This window comes from Diadema antillarum, unplaced genomic scaffold, assembly GCF_040938485.1.
Source record: "Diadema antillarum isolate AM-2024a unplaced genomic scaffold, OU_Dant_1.0 seq00000386_RagTag, whole genome shotgun sequence".
In the NCBI taxonomy this organism is placed as follows: Eukaryota; Metazoa; Echinodermata; class Echinoidea; order Diadematoida; family Diadematidae; genus Diadema; species Diadema antillarum.
Window position 1 is genome coordinate 3061367 of NW_027271384.1, and position 22530 is coordinate 3083896.

At 39.2% G+C, this 22530-nt stretch overlaps 1 protein-coding gene across 2 annotated transcripts in view; it reads left to right on the forward strand.

Moving 5' to 3' along the window:
- The window catches only part of LOC139731920 (uncharacterized), a 121399-nt gene that overhangs the window by 15850 nt on the left and 83019 nt on the right, over positions 1 to 22530 (forward strand). Inside the window, exon 1 of one of the 2 annotated variants that reach the window (XM_071642797.1) lies at positions 19181 to 19433. The exons of the other annotated variant lie outside the window; for it this stretch is intronic. The gene's annotated coding sequence lies outside the window, so the exon portion shown is untranslated. Of the gene's footprint in view, positions 1 to 19180; positions 19434 to 22530 lie in introns of those variants that run through there. 2 annotated transcript variants of the gene reach the window in all.

Here is a 22530-nt window from a genome sequence, read left to right on the forward strand (position 1 = left end):
AGTTATACTTTCATAGCAAGTGTGGGGGAGGAGAGGTCAAAGAAGGATTTTATCTGCTATTTACGGAGTCGTATTGATTAAAGATATTTACAGGAATTCCCCCAGGTCTCAATAAGAGATTAGATATACGTCAACGTCTGGCTCTAGTTCAAAGTATGTCGCTAGTCATTTGGGTCATCCCTATTGTTCCCCTCAATTTGATTCTCGTGGATTGTGATTATCTGTATTACTTCAAAATTATTTATCACAGATGCAGTCATGACATGACTCTAGGTTCCAGAATGGTCCAACTCTGTCGTCACTTGATTTGTGGAATATTCCTGTTAGACGAGTAGAGTAAGTGCATTCACGAAAATGAATAATGTACGAGTTTTCAAATGTAAACCTTCCTTTTGTGACGGATCTATGTTGACTTTTGGCATACTTTTTACCTTTTTTTTCTTATGTATTTTTTTCATTGTTTTGTTGTGATTTCACATTTACAGACACATTGACATCGATAGCGACTTCCCATATATTCTTTTTTTTTTTTTTCGTTCCACGCGCTGGCTGCAAGTCGCATCGCTGCTCATAAACTTATCTTGTTGAGATTCGTTTGTTTTGAGGAGGCATTACCCCCATTAGAGCAAAAAAATCTTAGTTATCCTCTTCAATGAATAAAGCCAATACTAGATTTAAAGAAAACGACAAAATGCTGTCATTTGTTTAAGTTGCAGAGGATTTTTGGAAAGTTTGATCGTATGAGATGTATTCGCCGAAATGAGACCAGATATGTGGATCCGAGGGAGCGAAATCCCCCAAAGCCGTGTTTAAGCTTTAACCCCCTCAGAACCGTATTCTTAAAGTGGCATTGACAGTATACAGGCAAATATAGTGCCAACGGTAATGAACGACTTTTGCCCGCGACTTGTCGCCACTGTTCAGCCCGGAAAATAGCACATGTTAAGCACCAGACACAAGCTATCACAATGGATGTTTATATACGGGAGTTATCCTCTTTATCCACGCTACTTCCGATAAAAAGGGTAAAAACCTTGGAAGATGAACAAAAGTAGTACATCTGCGTTCCAAAGGGGAAACAGATCAATAGATAAATGGATATGAATGGATTGGTAAGCAGAAGAAATAAAGAGTAAGAGAAAAAGAATCATTCTCGCTTAGAATTCCATCGATCCGAACAAAGCCTTGCCTGTAATACCTTCTTATAAGAGTACATCTTCTCTTCATATCCAAGCGAACTTAGTAAACAGAAATTCAAACAAAATCTTGAAACGAAACTTTCATGAAAATCGGTTAAAAGAACGGAATTTGTTTTGTTTGGTTTAACATGCTTTCGTGAAACGGTGATATTATTTGATGTATTATTAATATATCACCTCTCAGCTTCGCCAGTGGTATATGCGTCAAAATTGTGAAATAATTATTTTTCCTGTAATAGGGCCTATTGTCCATCCTAATTCCGTAAATTTTAGTTCCCCTTGAAAAGCCATAACTGCTAAATGTTACAACTTGCACGCCATGAATTATATCATTTTTCAGTCAGAATTTTTCGTTAAAGAAGGATATACTTACTGTGAGCAATTGAACATATTGAGCTTATTTGTTTGGTGATGACGTCACCACCATGCATGTATGCATAATGGGCCTGTGATCGACATTTCTATTCTCTTAAAATGTTTGAGGAGTGTTGATTCCACATATTTCTTTCACCTGTCTGTCTGAATAACCCATATAATTATGGTTTTTAGAGCTAACTTGATGTTAACGGATTGTCTCTTTGTTACAGTTTTTAGCTGCGCCCCCTCCATCCAATATAAATTGTCTAGACAGGAATGGGAAGCAGCGAACAATGAGCGACACGAAAGCAGAATGAATTTGTCCTGTAAAGACGTCTGCAAAAATAAAGTGTCTATGCGTTTGGTGGGGGTGGGGGGGGGGGATATTTAAACCGGGGAACAAATCAAAGAAAACCCACCGGCCGTATCCCCGCTGATCAAAATTGTCGAGCTGCGGAACAAATGAAACCATGTTTTATGACAGGGATCAATTCGAGGATTGATTCAAATTTACAGGGTATCCCCGTTTATCAAATTTATGGGCCTGCAATAAAAACAATTTTTGCTCGTGTAACCTTTCAAAATTCATTGAGCCATCGGCGTATCAAACAGCCCCTATGTAATCATATTGAAATTGAATGCGATATAACACAATTTAGCTCCATGCCCCGAGCGCGCCATGCCTGGACTTCAAACGCGAACCGAAGGAATATAAAAAGTGTTTCGGGGTAGCTCTTGTTTCAGTGGATTTTTCTCTTCTCTTGTCGTAAAAATGATGAATTAGCTATGATTGTTGCTATCATGAACTTTTCGGAAACAAAAATATGAGGATATCTGTGGACAAGGAATGAGAGAGAAGTTTTGTCTTTGCTGTTTTTGTTATCGTCATCGCGTTGACGGAGTTATTGTCTTGTGTGCTTTGGAGTCATTTTTTTTTTCTTTTTCTTTTTTCGTTACTTGATGGGGTGTTGCGCGGAAGGCAAATCGAGATGTCGTCCCATCTTGTTGGATATTTTTTAGACATACACGATGAATAATGGACTGAAGTTTGTTTCTATTAGTATCGTCATTATTTTTTTCCCTATATGGAATGCGGGACCCTATGTGCCCGTTACCATTAGAGGTAAGATGACGCCTCTTTGCACTACCAGCCGCACATATTTGTCTCTGCTTTATAATTATATAATTTATTTCCGACATTGCAGAGCAAGCAGCTATTTACTAACTGTATAGAAATCATCATGTATTAAGTGATTGTAAAGGAAGTAGGCCTAAGGGTTACTCCTCTTCTCCCCGATATTGAAGAGAGAGAGAGAGAGAGAGGGAGAGAGAGGGAGAGAAAACCAGAAGAGATCTATACTTTTGAAACGTGAAGTAATTTGAAAAGTTGAAACGTGCAGTGATTTGCAATAAACGGAAACTCGGCAATAATGTCTTCCAGCTATACAACCATCGTGAGAAGGACATTTGGAAGATGAAATTCCAACGCTTAACATAAAACGAATATACAGCGGCAGCAAACAAACATGGAATGTCGAAGCGTTATCAACAACAGATATTAAAGCAAGCACGTGATGGGACTCTCTAAAGTTTCACGCATTTCCCCGATAGAGTGTTACGATGATAGTCAACCTCAAGTGTAAATTAGATTACAGAGTCCGACATATCTGTTGCAATATGTGTTAGATAGTAATGTGCTACGTGCGTTCAAGTTCGTTCAAAAAAGAGAACTTCAATTCCGTGTTGCAACAAGTGAGGTTATAAGTTATAATCGGTTCTCAGGATTAAAAATAATTCAAGAGATAACCATTCATCTAGTCTTCATCCCCTCTTCACATCCCCTTCTCTTGAGATATGGATTAACTCAGCGCTATACATTTAAAAAGAGGCGTTTGAACCAGAAATAACTATTAGTCGTCCGCCGCCATGCCAGGACAGATAATGTAGAGTGCGAAGTCATGCAGCAGGGCTTATCACCTCGTGTTAGGTGTCCAAGCAAAAATCTTCTGCAAACGGTAGCCAGGGCGCTGCTAATGAATGCTCCCATCCGATCACTTATCGCCATTAAAAAGCCGCGATATCCGCAACGGCGAGGCGGAGGAGCTTGGTACATATTTGACCAAGATAAGTTAGAAGAATTTTCTTTTTCCCCGTACGTTTTCCCAGAAAATGCGCTTTATCGCGGGAAAGGAAAGGGAAAAAATAAATCCGTTGATTGTCGGAGAGGTGAGTGTAGTAACCGCTTTGAGACCCGTGTCTTTGTTGTTAATTTCGCCCCTCCCCCACACTCCTCACTAACTGAAGGACACGAACTGATGCATTCCTCCCTACTCACACTTTTAATTATACGCACGAGGTTAGTAAGACCAAGGAGGTACATTTTTTTTTTTTTTTGTACTAGGCAAGCTTGCACCTCCTTGGTAAGACCAAGGAACTACGGTTGTTAGACGAGAAAGGTGCTCCTCCCTGGTTAGACCAAGGAGGTACTAGACGAAAGGAAAAGCCAATAGGCGTTATGTCGTTACCATGGGCCCCTTATTTCCTTATACAGGTACAAACAATTTATTATCGGTTTCGATTACTCTACAGACTCTATGGCAACCGATCTTAACTAGGCAGCAACCAAATAGATCCTACTTGCTGCAGGGGTAATGCTTTTCACACCATTGCATATAAACCGTCTACGGTATTTTCTCTTTGTAAAGGTTTATATTCGTAAAAGTCCCTTACTATCGATATTAAATTGTTAAGCTAATTTAGTGTTCTTTAAGAGATCCGAGCGACAGTTCATTTCGTGTATTAGAACGACAGCGAGCGAATCTTGAAAAAAAAATAAACTGGACAAAAAAAAAAGTATAGTCATCTTAATTATTCATTATTCAAGTTTGCCCTAGACAAAGAATTTCTCGTGATGTGGAGGTGATCACTTCCCTGAAAATATGAAAGCTAAAACGTGCATGTCGCTGTTTGTATAGAAACCACTCCTAATTGTGATTTAGCAACAGAAGACATCGGAATGTGCACCTTCTTTCTGAATGAGCATAAACTGTATGCTTCCCTGCAATGTCCTTTGTCAATCATGATAATAACATTGAAACATGCAAGTTATGCCCATGAACTGTGTATTCCAATGTCTTTTGTTAATCATTTACTTTAGCAATGATTGACAGATAAAATCACAGGCAGAATCTTGGTTTTTTTGTGGACGTCTCCATCAATTATTCTGAAGAAAAATCGTGGGAAAAATGACACGAAATATACGACACGTATGTGTAGATATGCATTTGGCCTCGTACATTTTGTAAGGGATGTCGAGGGTATCATGGATACATAATATGCAATGACTTCGTTTTTACCAGGTGGAAATCAACCGACACATTTCGAAACTTAGACGGTGACCCTGTCACGTGATTTGACGAGTTGTTGTCAAGTCAATGTCCTTGCTGCTATTTATGGCCTTTTGAAGACATAAACTATTATAGCGCTTTTGTTCTCTCGCTCATCAGCGCCTGGCATGTGATTGTCGATTGCAACTATGACGTCAGAAAAGTAACCAGCTGTTGGGCGTGTCTCGCTGTTGGGCCACGGCGTACGCAAACAAAGGCGAGTGTCGTCGCCTTGGTTTCCGAGGCGAGTTGCACAGTGAGGATAAAAAGATACGTGTGTAAATTTTGAGGGTGGTTTTCGCGCGAAGATTTAAAACATGGAAATATACGTTTCCGTGGAAACCAATACTGTTTACCGAAACAACGCCCGCTGTAGGCGACTGTCAGCGGTCACGGTGGTCTAAATCGGCCTCCTCAGGGTGTCAGCATGGTCAGTGATGGTCAGTGCATCCCTCTGGACAGCGATATTTACGGCGTACTTTATAGAAAATGTGAGGTGTCCTTATCGTTCTCTGCATGGCTCTTGTCTTTTCGAACTAAACCCCTCTCAACATTTATCTAATCGTAATCCACATGGGCTAGACTACAAAATGCGTTATAAAACTGTAAGCCAAACTATTTTGATGTGATTATAGACCACTCTTCGTCGGTATGTTGTTTTCTCTAGATGTTGTAAACAAAAAATAGATTATTACCTTGAGAGCACGATTAATACGGCATAGGATGCAGAGGAAGTTGCCAAATAAATTGACTTGCCTTGTTCTTATCAAGCATGTGACTTTTTCACGATTGGTGTCTTCAGTGATAATATTGTGTGTGCTTGCATACTTGTAAAGAACTTTATTTTATCATACTAAAATACAGATGAACACGCGCACAAACACACAAGCCTAAGACCCCACCGTCCAAAATAGTATTGTCGCACTTTCATGTGAAAAAGTTTTATTTGGATAGTAAATAATCATGTCCTGCCATCTTCCCGATGATACTGTGAATTCAGCTCCCTTTCCAACAAAACTGTTTGCTTTTCTTCTGATTTCCGAAAGCCAGAGATGCCAAGTCTCCCAGAGTCTGCACGAGTATTCCCGAAAGTTAAAAATATCTCTGCATGTCGTGACAAGAAAAACCCGAACTCGCCATGTTTTTGGAATCATTTTACTTGTTGTGAAGAGTGGTATACACAAGTATAGTTGCTTGTGATTGCTCTTTATAACCTCACTGATCGTTGATGTTATAATACTATAAGTTACGATTTCTAGAAACCGCACTCAAAATTAACTCAACCATTACGATAACGTTATATATGCATCTATTTCAAATGAGATCATGTCGGATCATGCAAATACACCAACACAGAAACAGTAGAAGGTGGAAGATATCGAATACAAATAATCACGAGAACGGTGATGATGATAGTGACAGCAAAGCTGATGCTCATGACGACGACGATAGTGACGACGACGCCTATGAGAAGGACGACGAGGACTAGAGTTGGAAGTGGCGACATTTTTCTTCAATGACAAGCCTGACAATATTGTGATATCAATCATGGATCTCACAATATGCCAGGCTTGTCATTGAAGGAAAAAAAAAAGTTAAATGTTAAAACAGTGCCTTTCTGGGGGTGGGGTGGGTGGGGGGGGGGGGGGGCTAGGGGCTATGATTTTTTGTTTCTTGCTATGTTTTGTTTGTTCAATCATTCCGAATTGTTTGTGAATGCTGTAATTCACTTAATTCAATAAAACACATAGATAAAAAAAAATCATGGATCTCTCGCATATATTAGTGGGATTCACACGTAGGCAAATTAGCGGGATACAAATCACGAAATTTGGATCGGGACTGTTTGTGTCCAAGTGTATGTGTGAATGTGGCTATTACTGTGTGTCCGACAGATACACCAGCTTTAAAACTTAATTTGGGAAGGGGGGGGGGGGGTGGTAGAGGGTTGTCACGATAATGATAACAAAGAGAGACAATAATGCCCATCAAAAGGTCAGCGCTCGTAAACACTCTTACCCGCACTTTTCCAGTCCCGTGACGAAAGTTTCCGGGAATCGTGCCGACAGGAGAAGAGGTCGTTGGATTGTTTCGAACCAAAGTCGGTATCGTATGTCAAAACATCCTGACCAATTCGTTTGCTGATTGCATGCGACGCAAAACATCAATACTTCCGTACTCGACAGAACGAGTAGTTTATTAAAGCACGTGACGATTGTGTTTTAATTTACTTTAATTTGAACATTTTCCCCCCTCAGGTGTGAAGATTTTCGAAAACCTCTCTAGTTAAAAAAATCCAGGGGTCTGTTACATAGAAATGTCCCCGGTATAACCTTTCCGAGCTCTAGAATTTATAGAGCAAAAATCAAAACTTTTGCACGGAACAAATTCAGCAAAAGTGAAATGCCCATGACACGAGAGAGAGAAAACAACAACAACAACAGCAACAACAACAACAACAACAACAACAACAACAACAACAACAACAACAACAATCACGGTTTTAGTTCATAAACGCAGTTTACATGGTTTTGAAGCAATATAAAATGCGGTTCTGTATGGTGTATTCATCATCAGCAGGAGATGCCGTAGATAGGGCAGACCTGGCGGAAACCTGAGCGCCGCTCCCCGGCTGGACCGGCGACGGTCAGTCCGTCCTCTCCTCGGCCATAGAGTCTGCTCCTAAAAGAGGATGTAATGTCCCTCAGACCATGGAGGTAGGAAGAGACAAAGGGTCGGCATATTATTTATGTGTGCCCTGATTTCATTGCGTTATGATTATAGCGAGGAATCAAGAGACGTGTTTTTAGAGCAGGGCTTACGGACGTTGTGATGGATGAGATGATGATACATGATTGCCTATTGTCAGTCTGTACAGCACATCGACTCTGAAGTGTCTGGAAAGAGATTGACAACGTTCAAGTCAATTCAGTTCAATTCAACTCAATTCAGTTTTGCTTTATTTCCATCCAACAAGAAGAGGTACTATACACACACACACAAAAAAAGATGATTATGAACGTATAATATCTAATTTAAAAATCATATCATTAACAATTTGTGAAAAAAAAATCAAATTTTAATACGAGATATATGAACATATAATAACGTTATGGCATTAATGCCGGTGGTTGTGTGAATACACGTGACTCTGATGGAAGTCTGGATATGTCACGTATAATGTGCTATACATTTTAGACAAGTAAAGTGGTTTCGACCTTGGTATTCACACAACAACATTCGTCAGGTGAGCGAGGACAGTCCGTTGTCGCCTTGAGACGAGGGATTGATTCATTGAAAGAGACCGTATTTGCAAGCTACAGGCGATTGAACGATGATGGTGACGGTGTACTACAGTGGAGATGATGGACATTTCGCTATCGTTGTTGTTTTTCAGCTTGTTTCGTTTTTTATTGTCTATTATAGGAGCGCGTCAAACAGGAAGATTTGACAGAACATGACGCTAAACCCCTAATTAAGAATGACAGTTAGCTTTTAAAGCTGTAAGAGAAATACTATTTGGCTCTATGCATGTAGCTAGGCCTACATTGTACATTATTATGTGTTGTAGTTTATTGTGTAGGAAACTATCTATAGATAAGTAAGAATATACATAATAGCATAAAGATAGTTCTATAGGCAAAGATTGAAAGAGGGATATGTGAATATATTTATAGGCCCTGTAATGTGTGTGTGTGTGTGTGTGTGTGTGTGTGTGTGTGTGTGTGTGTATCAGCGGGAGAGAGAGAGAGAGAGAGAGAGAAAGGGGGGTTGGTGATCCTACCGTCACTACTGTTTTCACGGTACTGAATAATAATACTATATTGTGCCGCTTTTGATTGTAAGGCTTATTTACGCGCTCGTACAACCACACAAAAGAAATGTAAGTCGAAATGTTGTAGGCAGGCATGAACGAAGCCCTTATTGGGCATCCTTATGGATTTCTGAATCCCCTTTTCTATCTGCCCTGCTTCCTAGAAAGACTTAAAACCCATTTTATTCACATGATGATGGAACGATTTCCCATTTCAAAAGTGGCGAAAGTGCACATCACGCATCACGTCGACAGAAAGGAAAAAAACAAAAACAAACCCAACAAAATGGACAGTCAAGTATGCATGGCCATGTTATACGTTTTGAAAACGAAGGCTCGCAGAACATTGAATGAATGAATGAACGAACAGAGCGGGTCGATATAGATTTTAACGCAGGTACCTTAACGAATGTGAGATCTACATTTTATGATTTAGGTCCTGTACATCGTAGGGCCTATAGGGCCTACCCATTAGGGTTATGAAACTGCTGTGGTATTTTTGCGCTCTACATATCAAATTCGAGTCGTATGTTGTAATGTTTGGATGCAAGAACTATGCGATATGGCGGAGGCATACCAGCCGCTTTAGCAACATTTTTTTCCCCTTTAATATATGTGTTGACACTGTCTTGTATTTTATTGTTTGGTTTGAAAGCAACATTGCCACTGCATGTGATTGTATACCCTGATTTATGCAGCACGGGCCAGCATGATGATGAAGACGGGATACCAAAGTATTATCTGATTTACGTGACATTATTATGTAGATAATCGAAGTATAACATGAGATCAAAATTTAATTTACCCGTACGATCGATCGGTTACAGCTCGTTATTCCGAAGGCTCGTTAATCCGAAAATGTGATGAGGTTTGTTATTCCGAAGGTTCATTAATCCGAAAATGAAATAAGGTTCGTCATTCCGAAGATTCGTTAATCCGAAAATGAAAGAAAGCTCGTTATTCCGAAGGTTCGTTACGGACCCTATATCATTTCGGATCAACGAACCTTCGGAATAACGAACCCTATTTCGTTTTCGGATTAACGAACCTTCGGAATGACAAACCCTATTTCATTTTCGGACAAACGAGCCTTCGGAATAGCAAACCCTATTTCATTTTCGGAATAACGAACCTTCGAAATTACGCCACAAATGTTCGGATTAAACGAACCCTTTTTCATTTTCGGATTAACGAACCTCTAGGTATAGGGAATTTGTGTGTTTCGGATTAACGAACCTTCGGAATAACGAATCTTCGGAATGACGAACTGTCGGAATAACGAACAACACCCGTACGATCTACCAGCACTTGGCTTTATGGGGGCACGTCAAGACTACGGTAGCGATGTATAAGATTTGGATATGACGAGAGATGTATAAGAGTAATGATTATACCTGCACTTCAGTAACCCATATAGGCCTACATGTTATTGTAGTGTACTATACTTCTCGCCGATAGTGTTAAATTCTCACGGTAATGTATATCCGTGCCAGCATTTGTACATCTCACTTCCCCGTATCCGGAGGAGGACATAATACCTGAGAAAAGCGACAGCTTGTTGGAGGTTTTGTTTCCACTATTATTATTATTTTGTGTGTGTGTGTATGTGTGTGTGTGTGTGTGTGTGTGTGTGTGTGTGTAAAGGACTAATGAAAAAAAAAGAAAAGAAAGCGACAGATGTTACTGTAGGATGTCGAATTGTGCTCACTAACCAAATTTCACATTAATTTCACACGCGGATGTCATGGATTGGATTTCCTTTGTTCTGGGTCGGCGTCAACAGTATGTTGCCGGCAAGGTGTGTAATAGTCATTGCATGCCGCTTGAGAGATAGTATGCACTTCGCAGGCGCTTTTTAGGTCCAATTTCACCTCCCTTTCTCTCTCGCTCTCGTGTTCGCTTTGGCATAGATTGGGTATATTCGACTAATAACATAAATCTCGAAATAGATTCATAAGTCATTTTGTTTTCTGAAATATTTCATTCTGAGCAAATTTTTCAGCATTACACATCGTATCGTATCCGTGCACATTATTTTGCTGCACGAATAAAATAGAAATTCCACGTTGGATATCATGCCTCGTCTTCACGTGTTGGTTTAATAATAATAAACTCTTATACAGCGCACATTTCTACCTAAAAAAAAGATGCTCATCAAGATACTCATACTCAAGTTTCCAACTTGATTGACACTCAACGTGTCATACGACATAACATGATGGTCTTATTTTCTCAGATTTGCGTTATTATAGTGTAAGGACTTTTTAATTGTAAACCCAGTGTTGTCAGGTACTCATTTGTATACCTGTGTCAGAAGTTGCAGTGGTAAAAGTCTATCTAAAGATGTACACAATGAATGACAGGAGTCAAATCCCGGCCTCTTTTCAAGTCTGGATCCACTAAACTAGTTTTCCCACTGCTTTTCGGTATAGTGTACTATTACAATAATGTTCACGTATATATTGAATGGTCTTAAAAATACTGGTCGGTGATTGGTCATGATGCATTCACGCGACTAATGCAGCAAAGATCGCAATGGTTACCTTTGCGGGGTGCTGTTCGTTATTCCGAAGGTTCGTTATTCCGAAGATTCGTTATTCCGAAGGTTCGTTAATCCGAAACACACAAATTCCCTATACCTAGAGGTTCGTTAATCCGAAAATGAAAAAGGGTTCGTTAATCCGAACATTTGTGGCGTTATTCGGAAGGTTCGTTATTCCGAAGTTTCGTTCATCCGAAAATGAAATAGGGTTCGTTATTCCGAAGGTTCGTTCATCCGAAAATGAAATAGGGTTCGTCATTCCGATGGTTCGTTGATCCGAAGTGATAGGGTTCGTACCGAACCTTCGGAACAACGAGCTTTGTTTCATTTTCGGATTAACGAACCTTCGGATTAACAACCTTATTTCATTTTAGGATTAATGAACCTTCGGAATAACAAACCTCATGACATTTTCGGAATAACGAACCTTCGGAATAACGAATCTTCGGAATAACGAACCTTCGGAATAACGAACCTTCGGAATAACGAGCTGTAACCGTATTGCGAGCAGTGACATCATTGCACGTCACGTACAATTCGACTGGCTGCCGACGGGGTTGTATATTGAAATGATGTGCATTCATGTAGACCATAACATAGCAACGTAATGTTGCCTTGTGTGTCGTTGTTAGCACATGAGACCAGTTGGGCACATTAGCACAGTCCTCTCGAGTTTAATATTTCTCTCCCTCGAGATAATCATTTTCTTTCAAAAGAACCTGAAGCGCTTCGGGAAAATTTAACTCCTGCTTGAATTTCAGTTATTATACACCTCAAGAAATGCTATATAGCTGTAAAATATTGGATGCTGTGTATCATGTGGCCAGGGATATAATGTATATACTTTGATATAATATATATATATATATATATATATATATATATATATATATATATATATATATACATATATATAAACAGCAACAACATCAACAACAAAAAACCTCTGCAAGAAAAGTAGCTGTACAAGAAGTAAGATGAACTTCTATGAGTTCTAAGACCATGAAGACACCGGAACTGATATTGTTGTATTATGCCACTTTGCAGTTACAATTACAATCCATAACAAGTACTGTCTGGCATTCTTGAGATGCTTTTCTTGTAATCGAGAGTCACATATAGACGCAATCACCGACCAATTACCGGTCAATATACCCATTGTGATCACAGGTTATGTACCGGAAATACGTCAAAGCACTGTTATTGTAAAGTTATTAGTCAGCACCAATGCAAACTTGGTTCAGTTTTTGTTTCGTAATGGGAGTGATCACAACTGTATGAATAAGGGAGGAAGTATAAACAGAACCCTCAGTGAAATTCAAGACTAAGTGCAAAAATTCACTTCCGAGTATGTGCGTGTCGATTAGTGGATAAGTGGTTCATCGCCTTCTTTCAAAGGCAAATAATGATAGGATAATTATAGTAGGCAATTATTTCCCGTTACCTTTTGTGAGATCTTCCCTCCTATACAGCGCTGGCTTTGAAACGAGATGATACTTCAAACACGACAATAGCATGTTGGGAGTTATCAATATTTTTGAAATCGGCACGTTCTGAACTTTTGATGGTCCTCAGCTTGCAACAAGGTGTTCCTTGCTTGTACTCGTGCTCAACGTGTTAGTTGGCTGTAAAAGACAAAGGAAATTCAAATAGCCAAAATTAAAGTTTCATCAAAATTGAACATAGAGTATGAAGGATGTAGACCATATAGGCTGAAATTTACGAAAGTATAGTTTGCATTATGCAAATTTCGATGGCGGAATGCGCGTGGCACAACCCGTACGTCAATACACAACAATACAATACAGCCTTCACACAAATTTCCACTTGATTTTCCCTGATTTATGGATTGCAGTGCGACTTGCATTCCTCTGCTGTATCGCAGCTCTCCCTGTTCGCAAATACTCTCCCAATATTAGGTCTGGATACAGTACACCTTAACAATGTGAAAAGATATAGTTTCATATGATTGGCAAGGAAGTGACATATGACAGGTTTGAAAGTTTGATGGCACAACCCCGAAATATGTTGAATTGTCATAATTATGTACATTCCTTAATTGAACCAAGTTTTATTCCGATTGTAAAGGTGTTTCGGAGATCATTTATTTTGGAAAATTGGTAGTTTTCATGATTGAACTTGTTGTGCACTGTTAAAGGGCGAGTCTTTTAATTGGAACATTTGGGCTAAAAATATGGTACTTGAGTCCACCAACACAATTCTGACATATGATAATGCATTATAAAATTAAAAGACTCATCCTTTAAGGTTCATATTTTCTTCTGACCTCTTGACTGCGTTATGACCATTTTCAGCAGAGAAGCCTTATAGGTGATCAAACACGTGCTACATTATCTCCAAATGCTTGATCAACTTCACATATAGGTGAAAACTTGTAGCAATTTAGTCTTCATCTTGGACACTTCATCTTGTTTGAGGAAAATTGGACAATCCGTTAAGAGTTATGATTTTTTTAAATAGTTTTTGCGCAGTTATACTGCTGGATAAGAAGACGGGCTTGTGATGTCACAAAAACGATAAAAGAAAATTCAACATATTTTCCCTTTTCAGAAGGCATGCGGGGAAATAATATTCCCCGTAACATGTCAGTGACAAGTCGGGGGAATGTGTACTCCCCCCCCCCCCCCCCCCCCCCAAAAAAAAAAAAAAAAAAAATAAATAAATAAAAATAAAAATGTGGAATTCTCTTTTTCTGATAATGTTCTCCGCATGTGACGTCACAAATGAGTAGTTTCTCATCCAGCGGTGACTGCGCAGAAACTTACAAACTTCATAACTTTTGAACGGATTGTCCGATTTTCCTCAAACTTTCACTGATTTATTCTTGCTGCATTCACTCGATCCAAATGTATATTGCGGTGATGTGAAGTTTATCGGTGGAAGCAAGGATGGAAAGGGGGAGGGGAGGAGGATGTGTCCAGATTGCAATGTGTACTGATGTTCACCAGGGCTACATCACCGCAAAACTGAATTCTTTGTCTAATCGTTTGTCGCTGCGATGGGGTAAATAATTTTCCTGAACTTGAAGCGACCCGCCTGATACACTCGAAATCACCGTGAAGTTTATCAGAGGTGACAATTTTGAGTGTTCAGTTACACGTGCAATACGTGCACATTTAACAGTAACAAATGTGTATTCACAGATTTTTTTTTTTATTTTGTTGAATATTTTGCTTCAATTTGAGCGAAGATACAGTGGTACTCTACATGAAGGAATTTTCTTTCCATATTCAGTTGTTATCCTGTGTGTAGAATCCACGAACCAAAATATCAAAACATTACAGAGGAAAAGTGTAACGTGGAGAAATGAAAGTATATGATCTAGTTTCATCTTCAGCTTCTTAACTTATGGAAATTGTATCGGTTGCCACCGCGTGATCACTATGCAAATTTGAGGAGATTGTAATGGTGTGCGCCCTCTAACGCAGTCAAGCACTCACAGGGAATGGTGATCGGGGCTTGGTACTCACTTGTTTTGGTTGAGACCTACATATTGTAACCTCGGGTTTCTAACATTTTTGGGTGAGATTATGAGAAACCTCTTGTGAAATACGAAAGAGCATGTAATTCCAAAAAGAATTCAACGTTTATTTGATGAAAATTTGGTTTGAAATGGATGAGATACCCAAAACAGAACAATTCTAATAAAATGTGGGACCCAAATTTTATTACGATCGCTTTGTTTTACTTTATATTGGGATGTCTCAGCCATTCCAAAAGCCGATTTTCGTCAAATAAACTTTGAATTCCTCTTAGAAAGGTACGCTCTGTACTATTTTACAAACGGTTTCGTGATATCTCGCAAAAAGTTAAAAGCCCAATATTCTCACCTCTATACAATACTGTACCATCCCTTTAATGGTCTCTCCTGAGGGTACAAACTTACTTATCAGAAATCTACACCTGTGGAAATAGTATGACAATTAGGCGGATTGAAAAAGAAAGAGAGAAAGAAAGAAAGAATGAAAGAAAGAAAGAAAGAAAGAAAGAAAGAAAGAAAGAAAGAAAGAAGAAAAAAAAAAAGAAACGTCCGTAACAACATCAGCAAGTCGCATCAAACTCATCCATGTTCCCAAGCAGATGCCAACACTTGGAGCCAGGAGATACAGTAGAATAATGATGCGAGAAAAAAAAAGTAACAACAATGACAAACAACCCCTAAACATCTAAACGATGATAAGCAGCAGAAGTAGCATTGAAAAAAAAATAATTGGCGTCACAAACAGCAGTTAATGCTAGAGGAGTGGGTGGGGTCTCATGTTTTATTATGTACACGGCGCAACGCAAAACGTCATTATCGGTAGCTGTAATAGAGACGGGACATTTCATGACGTTCATTCGAACGGAGGTACATGGATAGGGACGTGACGCGTTATATCATCGACGGTGCTCGATTAGTCTGCTTTGTTGTTGTTTTTAATTGCCTGCCGACGATTGCGTCATAAGCGTTTCATGACCTTGTTCCTCCCTGGATGGCTGGAGTGGACGTCCAGCTTACAACTCTGCACCGTCTGGGTCATACGTATGTGCGACGTTGGCTTAACATTTATCACCACATGGCTTGTTTTGTGAGGTGTTTCCGTCTGGCAATGTTTGCCAATTTCATGGCGTTTAGCGTCCGCCAGTGGTATACTAGCTGAACGTAGAGAACACACATTATCTTTGTCAGGCAAAGAGCAACCTTGTATGATACAAATTTCTTACATACCCCCGAAAAAAACAAAACAAAACAAAACAAAAAACAAAAACAAAAAACAAACCAAAAAAAGCATAAAAACGAACTGTCACAATTATGAGACGCCAAGTTAAAATTTTATTTTATTGTTGTTGTTGTTGTTTTTTTTTTTGGTTAATCTGAATATGTGTTAATGTTAATTGTGGACAGGTGATAAAAATGGCTGGCAGTCGCCAAACGTATATTATTCGGAACTGACGGGCCGTCACGCTTGGGCCAAGCTTGACTGATGGCTAGTGTAGTAGAAAGATCAATTAGTACACATTTTGTCTGTATCTTGTGATTTCTAATTTTGTTTGATTTTTATTTCTTTTCTTTTCTTTTGTTCTAGCGTTTGGAGTTTAGAGAATAGCGTTGTAATGAATGGGATAGGTTCTTTGTTTACATTGGTGTACAAGATTGTCAAAATATGCCTTTCCTATAGTTCGTGAGAAGGTACAATTATGTTACTCAGTATCACTATTTCTTCTCTTGCTAATTTTACATTTATTCTATTATATTTCTTCGCCTTCTTTTCAGTTGTCAGAGCTGCCAATTATTTTTATAAACCTGTTGTTCAGTAGGTATTTGCGTTTTTTTTTATTTAGCCAAAAGAAAAAAAAAGTGAGATTTTCTTAAAAGTTTATTGAACTGATCTCTTTGTTTTTTGCTCCAATTTCTAATCATAAACATAAGTTATTTGTTATTACCACCTGATTTGTTTGTTATTCTTTTAAGATCCATCAGTAGGCCTATATTTTTGGTCATCTCTATTAGTAATATTATTATTATTATTATTATTATTATTATTATTATTATTATTATTATTATTATTATTATTATTATTATTATTGTTCCTGTTATCATTGCTGTATTGTGCTATCTATCGTGACATTGCCGGTAGAGAGTACGTTTAGGAGTAGCGCTTTGACCTTTAGATCACTGTCCCTTGTGCGTGAATTTTAATGGATATAATTATGATGCAATCATTTTAGAAGCATTTTCTGTGCGTTTCATTTCATTGATAGAGAGAGCAGACGACAGGGTCACAGGAATCATCGGAGTCTCTTTATCACCCTTCATTGTAGAGCACATTCATGTACGTGACATGAATATCACAGTTCATATAGTGTATTACGCATAATTTGTATGGCTGTGTCTGCTACAGCTCTGGATAAGCCGCCGTCTGGTGTTGTTGTTGGTCGTCTGGCCGTCTGTCTGTCTGTCTGTCTGTTTGTCTGTGTGTGAGTGTGTGTGTGTGTGTGTGTGTGTGTGCATTTATTTACCGTCTCTGTCTCTCTCCAATGTATATTTGCATTCATACTAACGCAAACGTTCCCATAATTATCAACGCACGTATAGTATACACACGTACACACACACACACACACACACACACACACACACACACACACACACACATACATACGTACACATACGTACATACATACTTTACATACATATGTATACATACCGGGCACACATACACGCCTACCGTCAACTCTTGGCGTTTTTGACAGAACCATGATGTCTCTCATTTAGTTCGCATCAATTCGGCCAAAATCGTTTTCCTGGCGATAAATATGACATCACCCCGTATCAGTTACACGGCGCTACTGTCCCATGACTTGGCGAGCGCACTTTGTTCTCTAGTCTGCATTTTTCAGACCCGGTTTGGTGGTAGAGTAATTGCCTGATCGGTTACTGGTTTTTGTGTGTCTGAAATCTGCGCTGATCTATCGTACCGCATGTATGCAATTGGAGTGATCCACCCGAATTTATGTGGGTCTTATGTTTTGGATTTATTTTTTTATTAGAAAATTTGAAGTAATATCAGGCTGAGTCATGTTGAAACCGAGGAGGTATCACACACGTTTCCCACATTCGTAAGTCATTCAATCACGTGGAATAGTTCTTTGGAAAAGTATTGGCATGTGCAATCTAGCGTAGCATCAAACAAACTTTGAAGGAGGAACAGCTGAGTGCGATGCAGAATCCACTCTTGTAGATAGATCGAATGCCTTGTCTGTGAGCAGGAAGATCAAAAACGGCGTATGTGTGCAGTAGGAGCAGTTTACAAACGTAAAATGGATTAGCTGGGGCAAAAAGGAACACCATAACTGAACATACTAGCTTTCAACGAATATAAAGCTTGGAACACAGTGCACGTTGGCACATGTATGCGATACATGACGATTCGTCCATATTATGTGAATTTTCTCTCTTTGCATAGGCTTTCAGCTTTGTCTAGAGTATTACATGAGGACCAGAATAATAATAATAATGATAATAATAATAATAATAATAATAATAATAATAATAATAATAATAATAATTATAGTGTATACTTTTATAGCGCAACAGTCCATCAAAAGATGCTCATAGCGCTTTTAGTCTTAAGGTTAGGAGAAGAAAGAAAAAAAAAGAAGAGAGAGGGAGAGAAAAAAGGAATTATGTGACATCTTCATTTTTGTTTTGTTTCCTACAATATATTAAACAGATATGTTTTTAGGGATGATTTAAATGATTCCACAGAGGATGACTGGCGAACAGTGACAGGGAAATCTTTCCAAACTTTGGTCCAATGTGGGAGAAAGAACGAGTTCCCTATGAATGCTTAACCTTAGGTATCTGAAATGAAAAGGAAGTAGAGGATCGAAGTCTGCGAGGAGGGTTATAACAATATAAAGAATTCTGGAGATACTCGGGTGCAGAATGCCTAATTCTTCAGACTACCACTCCGCCTCTTTTCCTCCATTGCTTTTTTTTGGTGATTTTCCCCTTTTATATATATATATTTTCTTCCGATGGTTCAAGAACTTTGGGCGTGACGCAGTGCGCAATCCGTTGACCCGAGTAATTACTTGGACGCGGGGTCAGACTCGCAGCGGCTTGAACGGCGGCTAGCCGTTTCTGATTAAATAATTGATGAGGCAAAGACAGTGACAGCGCGACAGCGCGACACAAAGCAATTTGGGCTTAGTCATATCTAGTGCACTTTGACAAAACGAAAGAGAAAGAGCTTCTAGTGAGCTGAGGGGGCATACGCAAAAGAAAAAAAAAAAGAAGAAGGAAAAAAAATCTGTCACAGGGAATATTTTATTTTCATTCATTCGTGGAGAAGTTCGCATACACTACAAAGCCCGTTCCTCGTGCGGCTGGTCTCGGCGATCCCTCCGAGCTCTCCCAGTGTGTATTGTTGTTCGGTGTCGCGTGTTATTAACACGCGTTTTGCGGAATCGCTGTCTCTTTGGATACATTATATTACTTGGAATACAATTATCAAAAAGTCTGCATTGGGCCAGATTTGGTCTTCCCCTGCCTTTTTGGAAATCGGAAGAAAGTAGTCGGGGGCGTGCTGCGGACGAAGGCAAAATCAAAGTTGTCGAGAGAGTATAGCGTGAGTATAAATCAGTTTTGTGTGAAAGTCTCTGATAAAGTCAACTCGATACTGATAGGAATAAAGAGTGTAATGAAAATCGCAAACGGACCCCACGTGTGTGTATGTGCGTTTGTTCGTGTGGGTATGTTTATGGTTTATTGAACTGGGAAACTCGTAGTGCCCTCCTGGGTTGTACCAGGGAGGTGAGACGAAAAGATACTTCTTTTCACCTCATTGGTTGTAAAGTAATACTAAATAGGCGTGTATTTTCCCCTTTTTTTTTTCTGTAATGATGCCTGGTAATGATGTGGATACTGACAACACTGATTATTATTTTTTTTTTATCATTGGCGTTGTGATTATCAAATGGGCAGAGGAGGATGGATTGAGTTCAGACATCAATATTAGTCCAAACATTCTGTCAGCGCGTATTGTATAGTTCTTGCAAAATCGTTAAGTTGTGATTGCCCCATTGTCCAAAAATTATTACGTGATATTTATGCCCGCAGCATTACACAGACGACCTTTACAATGTGCGAGCCAAGGCATTAACGTAAAAGGATAACGTGACGATCGTGCCTCATGACCCAGTTTCTTTTTTTTTAGTACAATATCAAATTGACTCTGTTATTTTCATTCAGTTCAGCCATGAAATCTGTATGAGTATTCACCGTATTGTTATCGTTATTTTGCCTCCCATCTTTACTACGTTAGTAATAGCTTGCGTAGGTTTAATGCGCGAATGGACAGTATATTACCCTCTCGTATAGAGTCGTAGGTATACAAATATATGTCCGCGCTACAAGGAACACATTTTGCTGGTTGTGACGAGTTTATAACATGGTCATGAAGAGGGTAATAATGTTTCGTAAAACTTCAGTGAATGGCATCAAAAAGCCAACAACAAAATGTTGGGGAGCATACACAGTCCTGCACAACACAGCGAGAATTCTGTCATTTGTAACGGAATGTAGCAATGTAAGTAGATCAGTGACATATCCAACGATCAGAATCGAAGATTATACTCATGATACTTGTAGAAACACCTTTATGACTTGTCTATTAGGTGGTTATACGTTTGCGGAGCGTAGAATACACGGAGACTTCGACACACACGGAAGTTCATGCGTCGCACATTATGCTGTGCTTCTGGTCATCATGCGCAAGCACGCCTCGTCGATTTGTTTACTGTCGCAAGGGGATTTTCCGCTTAAAAATCGTAACCCGTTTATCCTGAACAAACAATGAAACATATTTCTGCGATAACACCGCACACACCTCAATGGTGTCTAACGGAGCACCTTTTAGTCATGATGCGCACAATAATTTCACGAAATAAGGAATTTGTCGCGAACCAAAACAGTACGTGAACCTACGTCGAGTCGCGTAGATTATGATTGCTATGACACACGTGCCCAAATACTAGTGGATTCTTACACACCCTCCCCGTAAGAACTGCATTACTGTCTCGTTGTTGTCATACTTTACCTTTTGTTTCCTTTGTTTATAGTCTTAAAGGTGGTTTGTATGTTGTTACTCCTCTTTCAAATCGCCAGTTATCCATTTGAAAAGCGTAGGTGCAGTTGGCATCGCGCCATTTAGGCGGGAAGCCCCAAATGAACAAAGGCGTTGAAAGAACTAAAAGTGCGTGGAAACATTAGTTCTGCAAGGGGACGGTTTGTGGGGGTAAAATGATTTAGCCAACTGAACTATTTCGATGGATGTCCGCTAAATTTCTTTTAGCTGACACACTGTATACTCCCGTTCTCACTGCATCTATGATGTGCTCTTTTTTGGTAGAGGGAGCACACCTCTAAATCGTCAAAGAATATTGAAATAATATAAGATTACTGGCATAGGGTATAGGAACAGCTTTCTCAAGTGAACAATGAATGTTAACGCGTACACGAAATGAACATCGTATGTGTAGGCTTACAGATGGCGTGAATGTGGGACGGGCCTAAATCCCCCCCCCCCCTTTTTTTTTCTTTCTGTTATTTCAGTGTTCGTGCGACGCAGATTTCGACAAGAAGAATGTATGTTGCCGAGTTAAAACACCCGTGACACACGTCCCGATCGTTCGATTAGTGCGTGATATTATGCTAGAAATACACGATCGCGCTCGATTATTCGTGCCCGAACATGTCCGTTGCAATGATAGAGGAATGCTGACATGAAATCGATTTATCTCGTCGCCTCATGCGTCACGGAAGTATCAATAGCTCGGATTTCCTGGTATTTAGGCAAACATGGCAATCAAAGACGTTTTTCACACCCTAATTATAGGTCGAGAGACTGTTTATTGGCAATGCAAGCTTTTGTTTGTAGGGAACTACCTGTCTGCATGGAACGATAATGTGTACTCAGTACTAAAACTTTTCGCCCTTATCTCTCCGGATGCATAGTCCATGTGTTCCTAAGATGCCATATCGATCGCCTGTGCTTGGAATGTGACAGACCTAGGTATATATTTACCGTGATTATTGATCGCGTTATGTGAGTCGCATTGTGCCTTGTTTTAGTGATTACAACAATACTTTGCCCTCCTGACCTGCATATGTTCGAAATAACGCCGCTTCTATAGTCGTGCAAACATGTCAATTATCAGGATAAGAGTCGTGTTAACTTAACAAAGTGAATAGAAGCTGTATTGCTCTAAGAAAATTCCGCATTCCTTCATGATTACAATATGTGTCCGTAATCAGGGAACTCTTCTATTCAGAAGCAAGCATACATTAAAATAAGAAGTATAACACAATGACATTTGAATTGTTTTAACGCTATTGTGTATGCGTCGTCTTTTATATACATGCAACGTTATGATGCATTTGAAAGTAGACGACAAAGTTTATCACACATTCTTAATACCATCCCGATCGCATCCTGAACAATAACGTACTGAGACATTTTTTACTTCTGATTATTTACTGTGTGGACATTGTTGACATTCGAATGAATCATTCGCTTTTCTTTAAGAGAGTTTCCTCTTGTTCGATCTTTCGTCTTATTGCTGAATATTATCCGAAGAAATAATCAAGGTTAGAGTATATTCCAGTCAAAGTCCTAAAATGGGTTGGAGATTACCTATTTCAGTCATCGTCAGTGCAAATATCCG